Raw genomic sequence first — 9,709 nt, 5'->3', positions numbered from 1 at the left:
CCAGAGTTATTTCACGTTCAAAACGTAGGCAGTGAATCATTCCACGCCTAGATATTTTACTTTCAGTGATGCCCAACCTTTGTGTTTTATCCAAGCGTTAAAATGAATTAGAAAAAATGCCAAAGAGTAAGAAAGGCTGGAATTTGTTGGAATACGTCCAGATTTCACAGTAGCAACAATCGTAAGTATTTGATAATTGTTTCGGTTTTCGTAGATAAAAAGCATATAAATCAAGGTGGGTAAATGAGTTCGGATAGTAACAGAAAATATCGCTCATCCGGTTGGTTATCGAATTCAGGCAAATACCTCTCAACTAACACGAATTGAAGATGGGAAAGAATATTAAAGTATGTTTTTGTGTCAATAGAACTTTTTTACATAAAAACCGACATTCAGGAAAAGTCACCAGACCAACATGAAAAGTTTGAAAGGAAATTTGACAAGGTTAGAGATTGATAAAATAAATTATTAAAAAAAGAGGAAATTCGCAGTTATAGGTTTGATAAAAAGTGTGTTTCGTTTTGGGACAGGTGTCCTCTTGGCTTTTTTTTCAATAATATACCACGGCATTTACCACTCGTAAGAACGTCTACAACGTCTACATGAGGGGGGTCACCTCATGGTGCTTCCCAAAACGTGACTAACACACTTCAACAAATATCCCCTGACATACAAAACTATACGATGCGCACCACCCATTACCTACAACACATTGCAAAAATGCAATGCAACCTGGCAGGAAATGATTAAAGGTCAACTTCGTATACTGCACTTTCGAATTGCCGCAACCGCACGAGTCGTAAAACGGTTTTTCTGTTTGCACGAAATCGATTGGGTAAAGTTGAAACACCTGGAACATAAACTTTTCCACTGTGCAAGCGAAACGCCTATCAACAAAATCAATTGTGTTGACCCAGGAAACTTGCGAGAGTTACCGAAACCATCTTGTTTCCACTCCAATTTTGATCGCTTAAACCTCAACTGGTCGATTCGGTTGAATATAAAGTGTTTAGATTTGTAAATCTTTTTACGGCAAATTAATCATGTTTTTGGTGACGATGGTTTGGCCAATCAACGACACCCAGGTTTCAATTTGAATGATGGAACTGAAAGACAAATAAATAGTTAATGGTTAACGATTTACCACAGGGAGTTCCCCTGAAATGTGACTCACAAGGACATTTCTCTTTGTTTTGACATTCTCACTGCATTTTCCAAAAGATGATGTCATTTATTCAGATCAGGGAATTTCACGTTTTACACTTAAGCAAACAGCATTGGCGCCAGTATCAGTGACATTTTTTTGTTCGTATTTCATCTACGGTTTATCTATTACTGGGTTTGTCCACTGAAGCAAACAGGGTTTCTCTTGTGATGAGGAAATCACCTTCACATGGACGCCTGACGTAATAGGTTTCATTTATTTTTGTGTTGAGTATGTCATTTTCTTTCTCATGTTTATTGTTCATACGCAATGTCTTTTATCGTGCAAAATACAAAAAAATCAATTTGATTTGATGTATTGCTGGTCCTTACATAATCTCAGCTCCCAAGTTTCACCGTATTTTGACAACTAAGGGGTCAGTATGCAGGGATTGAAGAAATGTACAGTCACATGTAAATGCAACATTCTTCTAATCGGCACTGTCGTAAAATAAACTGTCAGCCCTCATTCCCACGCACCTCGGTATATGTCGCATGGTAAAGTTTTACGACTGTTTGTTACGGGCTTAATTATCATGGGATTACAAAATAAAAACTCCACGGGTCGAGCAGCATTGTCACAGTTCTCGGACGCAAGTTTTTGATCAACTTTACTGTAGTTACCTGGAGCTCTCAGTAAAATCTCGACAAGATGCAGATAAAACTGACAGTAAGTGCATTGTACTACTTGTAATCCAACATAGAAACCCTGATGGCAAATGGATTAGCGATGATTTCTTATTGCTATTCGTATTAGAATATTATAACTTTTCTTTTTCGCTGCAAGGAATTTATGACTTTTTTACCGGTATATTTTACATCACAGTACGTAGTTTTTCTTTTCGGCATTGTGCTTTGCGCCGCACAAGAAAGACCAGTTCATTTCAATAAAGCTGTCCAAGGCTTAGAGGGGAACCCGTACAGGTGAAAACCTTATAGTTTTTAGTAGTAAATAAATATTTATATCACTTCTCTCATTAGTTCTTTTTGTTCTTGTGCACAGCTTTTAGATATGAAGATTTTTAAACGTTAATTTTCAACGTATCCAAGTTGAGGTTAAACGTACAAAATCTAACCCGCCGCCATTTTTATTTTCCCTTAAGAATCCTCCGAAGTTTTTCCTGCGACTTTACTACGAATGGAGATTGGAAACGGAGGCACGACGTCGTGTGGCAATACATGACCGTTACCTGTTCAAACCTTCACGACCCCCGATTTTCCGCTATTTTGTGCAAACCGAACAGTTGCAATAACCTTAGGTTAGGATGCAGGAACGTCACAAGTCAGTTTAAAGCTGTTCCAATCTTCCATACTTTTTCGACAACGAGTCAACGTGATGAGAATGTTGACATCAAGCTTCCCATAGCTTGCGAATGCAGGCACCCATCTCAGTAGAAAACATTCCCGTATCTTAGGAATGGAAGTGAAAGTGTTGATTGCTTTGTACATCATGCGTATTTTTATGTATCTTATTTCTAAAGACATACTGCTTGATTTGTGTTGTTTGTATCAAATATAACGGTGATATTTACGAAACCACGCTCAATTCTTCATATTTATTTTTATTTTTGATTTGTGTGTCGCAAAATCGATTTATGCGCCTGTGTTGTTTTTAGTGAGAAAATGCGTTTTTGTTTTCGGTTTTTGAAAAATAAAAAGTTCATTTCGATCAGGAAAAGTGAGATACGACGCCTGGCAAAAAGGGTGGGATAAGATCGACAACGCGTGTTCGGTGCAGATATTAAACCGCCAAAACATACATGTGGTGGCAACTCCGCACAGGAAAGGGTCCTTTTTTCGTTAATTGTAGCAAATTTCCCAAAAGGAATACAGACTGTTGCATCATCATTCTCATATAAAAACCCACTGTTTACTGTTTCTAAAACAAAACGCATGTATCAGGAAATCACTCGAAACCGCTCAATTTATGGCGCTGAGATTCATGGCGGTATAGAGAACAGTGGTTGCGCAATCTTACTTGTTTCGGTGGAAAATGATCTCCTCGTTGTTTTTATTGCACCGAAACTTCGAGTTAAACGGTTTCACTTCGGATACAGAAAAGTAACCTATCCATACAGCAGAAATCCTCTACACTGGCAATCAACCCTATTGGTACCGAGACTCATAAAAACATTTTAAATAAATCAGTGGCCACCCACAGGTTGAATACCAAATAACCCCTCGTTTTACGATAAGACATTGATGAGAAAACTGGCTTCATTGTTGAACTTCTTCGGTCGTTAGTTACCCTATTGTATGTAATATAGTGGATGTTAGGTTGTAGATGCAATTCGAGAATCGCCAGTTGCACTGACTTGCCAGATGCTACAATGCAATAAACTCGTTTTGTTCAATGGTTAGGGTAATAGTTGCACCTTTAAACTTCGCTTAAACATTCCGGCAACTGGGAAAATACACAAGCGGAAAAATGAACTCGCGTCGGAAATTTATTAAACCACCTGGAATGATTATGTCGAAAGCGCAACTCTCACAACCAACGCAAGTAACTGTAAACCGAAATCATGAAACCCTCCCCACGTCGGCTGTAACCTTGACCAGAAACAGGCGCCGTTTTGCATGGCCAAGCAAGTCCATTGTGTAGAGTGGTATCAACAATTATACCACCAGTCCACACAGGTGATTGGCCGCATGTACTTTCCTTCCAATATTTGCTTGTTTTCGTCAAGCTTGCATCAGACGAAGCGCTACTTGGATTTCCCGCGTCGAGTATATATATACAGGCAGGAATCGATAGCGTGTCTGCATTCGGTAAAAGCTTTCGTTTGATGAAATCATTGGGAATTTCAACTTATTCGTGCTAAGTTTTACACAGTTTAGAAATGAAAGTAAGTCTTGTGAAGTGAACTAAAGTTAATTAAATTTGTTTTTTACTGAATGTATGCTGACCAGTTGTTGCCCATACTTCCAGACATGTTGTATATAACAGGAAAACTTCTGGCACTATATAATTTATATTTCAAGCTGTAATGCCAAATGCGACCTTGCCATCAGCAAAGAGCATGTTGTGTTGAAGGGCTTAAGAGAACTGTGAACAAAACATTTAAGTTAACTTCTCCGTCTTCAGGTCGCGGCCTTTCTTCCGATTGTTTTGGCAGGAATACTCGCACCAAGTCAATCTCATCAAAGCAGGTAGATAATCATTTGTGATGAGGTTATTATTGCTTGCTTTGTTCCCAGAGTAACACGTGATAAAAATGTTGAGGTACAATGTTTATTTTGATGAAAGGTTTTGTTTGTTGGCGGTCTTCACTATTAAAACTAACTTTAAGCTGACAGAGGTCGTTGACCATAGCAATAAAGAATATAAACTTACATAGTAGTAATGATACAAGTCACACCTTACTACATGGTTTATCCCCAGTACATTGGATAAGTTCTGCAACATTTCTTCCAACGGGGATATGAAAAATCACGGTCTCACCTCGTCGGCAGAGGTGATATGGTCTTGTAAGAACCTGATTCCTCGTCGGTTTACTGGGGTTATCTGCAGTGAGACGTGCAACATCCCAAATGACTGCGATCCCAACGCAGTGAAAAGAGAGCGACTTCAACGCAAATACGGCGTAAAACCGTTTACGCATCTTTTTAATGCGGTAGAAATGGACACTGATGAAAAAGTGAATCTGGAGATTCCAGTTGCTTGTAATTGTTACAAGAAGGGACGAAAAAATAGAAACTAGTGGAGTGACTTCGATTATTTATTGTTTTGCGTCAGTTGATTTGATTAATAACTGTTTAGTTTTTTTTGTGTGTTTTGTGAGTTGTTTTGTATGTCACGCCCAAAATATATTTGTTAATGTTAAATTGTAAATACTTTCCACTAGATAACGCAGTAATATTACATGCAATGACATGATAGGCAGGATCACCCCACTGTGCAGGTCCTTGCTTGGCGATCACATTGACCTCAATTAACTTTCACTGCAATGATATTTTTAACGTTGTATTTTCCCTTTAATGGATATTATGTCTGTTTAAACTTGGTACATATCATTTAAATATAGTGTCGTGAGAGTTGATCTGTGTGAAGCGTAAAGTTCCTCTTTAATACAAAAAAATCTACATAAAGTCAGTCACTTTATTGCTAAAGGAAAACAAACTTACAAATGTTAAGCAGTGTTAAGCAGTAAAGCAATAACAATTTAGCTGCAAAATGGTGTTCCCTAAGCCCATACACCAACACAGGTCCTTTTTACCCTTGAGTTGGTTCCGACTTGCAACTTCAAAACAATTTTCCCGAGGTTAACTTTCTGTTGCAATAACGCGATACTTTCGGGTTAATTACCCGTTTTTGGTACAGGCTTGACGGCGACTGTGAAATATCTATGGCATAAAAACGTTTCACTTTATACAACTGCATTTCCTTTGTCCATGGAGCTGTAAGTAACCTTCAATCTTTGGAGATAGTTTAGTTTAGGATATCTCAATTAACTGTCTTAATCGTTGCAGTTAAATCCAAGAAACTGAATTATGGATGCAATAGAAATCATACCCGAAGTAAACCGACACCTTAAATACAATCGCACGATGCGAATATTTGGTCACTAAGGAATTTTTTGAATTCATTTTATGGCAGGGACCTACGTGCAATCGATTGTCACGTAAGATTTAAACGCTATGGTATCATATGGTTGCCTAATGTCGTTTGTCAGTCGTGGCGCAGCGAACTTGCATGCAAATTAAACACGTCGTTGCCTTTATGTACACAAGACGAGCCTAGCGATGTACCAGTCGCTTTTGGGTCTGTTTAATCGTTGCTGGAACACGAGTTCAAAACATCGCTTGCGTTGATCAGCCCCATAATGAAATCTTTATTTGTCCATGTGCACAGAAGGTGAAATATGCAGTGGAGCAAGGAGTGATTATATTTGGATTAGGTTTATTGACAAGTTAAACCCATTTTCAAATACAACTAGTTCAGCATGACCGAGCCGCAGAGACTGACATTATTGTTTCGGCCTGCCAGATATCAGCATGGCAGCTTGTGAGCAACCAAGGTTTGGCTGACGAAGACAATATCACGTGGTTGCCAAATAGTATAGTAAGTTGCAGTGGTGAAAGTTTAACCAAGCTAAATGAATCAGGGTTTTCGGTCGCAAGAAACTATAAGCAGCGACAACGCAATCCGTTCTGGTCTAAATGCAGACCAAACGTCATCCCAAGGAAAATATGCAAATGTATACAAGGCAGATGGCATAAGGACGTGTATTTTGTATACTCCACACACAGTAGTAGCAAAATATCGACTTACAGGAGAGACATTGTTTGTAAAGAGACAAAACGTCATCGGTCGCAGCCTGGAAAAAACAATGGGCGAATCAAATGTAGCACAACTATGGCTAAAGTACATATGACACGCAAAAATCAAACATGTTAATAATCAAACTAAAATATGTTCATAACTTTAGAACATTTCTGGCGAAAAAAGTAGCTTGATACGACGACTGGTTTCAAAGATACAGCTGATCAAAGTCGCACTTTTGACGCTGCGAACGAAATCGCGCGAAAGCGAGATATTGTTGCGTGGCGTCATAGAAGGCGCTTCGGTCGTGCGCTAGTGCTGGCAGCAAGCCTTATGCGTAGGAATGGAAAACATTGTAAAACTGGTTTAAGCATAATATTGCATTAAACAGGGGACAAAAAGTGAACAATTGCAATAAACGGATTTTGATGTTAATTTAAGCCGAAGACATTTGACCGCTGTTCGACCTATTATGTTTTATTTAGTTGTGTAATAATAAAACAGTTACTGGGACAGGGTGTTCTTGTTGTTACAGCATTTATGATCGCTAACGTGATACATGAACGTTTGAAAACACGACAGAGACAAACCGTTAGTTTGGCATTGTCGTTTTGTCCACTCACAGTTATGTCGTTTCTGCTATACCCTATCGTCTTCCGTTAATTAGGGCCAATTAGCCTTCGATTCGTGACGTCACAATGCCAAATTTTTGTGTGATGCAAAACCCTGTCCTGACCTTTAAGGTAACGTAATCTGTGGATTCTCCAATGTTTGAAACTATTCGTTGTCTGCAAAAACAGGCGCCTTCTCCTATCTAAACAATGCATTTTTTGACGCAAGCTCCTTATGTGATGTCCTTTTCTCCTCAGCGCAAAAGGTTTACGATTTTTGGTCGCCGTTACTTTTCGTGCAGTTTTCTACATTTTTTAGTTGACGTGGAACCGTAAAACTTTGGATGTATCTTTGTTGTAGATGTACCTTTAGTTTTACGCAAAGTTGTCATGGCCGTGTCATATGCACTTTAACATGGTGAGTATTCTGAGAATCTGTTGCGGTAATGACATCATTCCCATATTTTCATCGTCGAATTTTTGTAATAACGTATACGGTGTATCCCGCAAACAATCTATATACGAACCGAAACATTTTTAGGTTGGATTGCAACATTCCTTGTATACACAGAGAAAACATATGTATGATGTAGTCTATCACAATCCCTTGTGGCACCACACAAGGGGAATGCACAAGGTAATTTCCCTTGACTTGTTTGTGGTTTTGCTTCAGTATTAGGAAAATAATTTTTTCACTAAATAACGATAAAAACTAGCCCGCCATGGCAGTTCGAAGCATAACAGAAACACACGACGAAAGAAACAGTTACCTGACGAATATTTCTACGGATCATGATAAACATGAAACTTGGAGTAAGTCCTAAGAGTTTTCTTGCGTTTGCTCTTTTACTCTTGTTCCACTGACGTTTCAGTCTTTTTGTGAAGTAATTAATATAATTAGTAGAGGTTTATTCTTTTTCATGGACTAGCACTTTGAATTTTCAATGCACAGATCGTAGTCGTTTTGGCATCGCATCTTGTCAGTGCATTGGAGGGGGTAACCTTACAACAGGCAACTTGCGGAATGAAACAACGTGACATTGAGTAAGTGCTGTAAGAGATGGGTAGGGTCGGTGGCAAATAAAAATGTGTAGACAATTGGTTGTACTCCGAAAAAGATGGTAGCCCATAAATTTGCGTCAAACCTATCTAAACTTTTTAATTATTTTGCAATAACTTCAATTTTTTGAAAAATTGTGAATCACAAAGTTTTACATTTTGTCTAAAGCTTAAATTTTGAAATAAAGCAACTGACTCTAAATAAACTTATCGCCAGAAATTTGGAACGACTCGGGTGCACGTTTGAGAAACTGGACGATGACAGAAGGGGAATACTGCAGTGGACCAACCTACGGATGCACTGCAAGAACCTCAACAAAACCTTCACCACTGTTATGTGTAGCGGGAAGTGCAAGATCGGCAATAAGAAGCGAGGTACGTGTAAAGGGTACTTCTCTTACCCGTATCTCACAAGAAGGGGGTTGGACACTGTGACCTATCCAATAGCTTGCATGTGTGAAACAATGCGTCAGTTTCGCAAAAGAATGAAGAAAGAAGGTGGCTGGTTAACATATAACAAGAGCTGCTAAAATCTAAACTGGCCTCCTTACACTCCGTTACAAGGTTGAACGGAAATGTTCACATATTACCTTTTAAATTTAACTATTTACTGAGTGTTTGTCAGCATGTAAATCCTATTTTGTATTTGTATTGAACCGCAAGTATCCTGTGATGGGATTTAACTATGCCATGATTTTGATGACTTTTTGAATTGACTTGCTTTTGTGCATTTTAAGATTAATTTATTTTATTTTATAAAGTCTGAGTGCTCTAGTATTTATACAATGTTTGTGTGTTGATATCGCAAACCAGGCGCACCTCGTTCACGTTTTGTACCTGTTGCATCGAATTGTGCTTTATGAAGTACCTCAGTACGAACCAAAACTACGTAGGGCGCCACTTAACAAAAGTTACTGGTCACACGCTTGCTTTGTTTTAAACTGTTAATATGAAATTGGCGCTTCGCAATTGTGTTGTTCCAATGACGTGTGACCTCTCCGGTCCATTTTAAGACACACTTATTGTTTATACTTTTCATTTTGTTGCAGCAATAAAAAAAATTACGAGAAAATTTGACAGGTTGCTTTGAGCAGAAAATGTTTTTATTAAACCTCAAAAAAAAATTCGGATGAAAACAACAACAGAATTGTTTTAAATTGAATTTTCTTTCAGTGCTATTGCGGTGGTGTCCAACTTTCACCAATCGGTGTCATTTCCATCCGTTGCAAAATGTCATGACGAACAAGATAAACATATTCAACATAAAAATGTTTAAGTTTTTACTTTGTATTCTGGACGACTTCGCTTACTTGTTTTGCCAAAAGAAATCAATACATTTAAACGCAACGCTTTACGTAGATCAATTGGCCCTGGGTGTCCCAAAAAGGTGATTCATATCCATAAGAAAGAAACTGATATATTTTTCTACAACAAACACTTCTTATGTCACTTTTATGTTGATAAATTGCCACTTTGGGATGCGCCATATGTCGACTGGCTTTGTTGACATATGCTTATATATCACTTATAGAACACAAACTGATTTTCCACGATACAACACCACATCTTAGTA

Source organism: Ascidia mentula, chromosome 4 (genome assembly GCF_947561715.1).
Source record: "Ascidia mentula chromosome 4, kaAscMent1.1, whole genome shotgun sequence".
In the NCBI taxonomy this organism is placed as follows: Eukaryota; Metazoa; Chordata; class Ascidiacea; order Phlebobranchia; family Ascidiidae; genus Ascidia; species Ascidia mentula.
Note: the sequence above shows the minus strand (reverse complement) of the source record.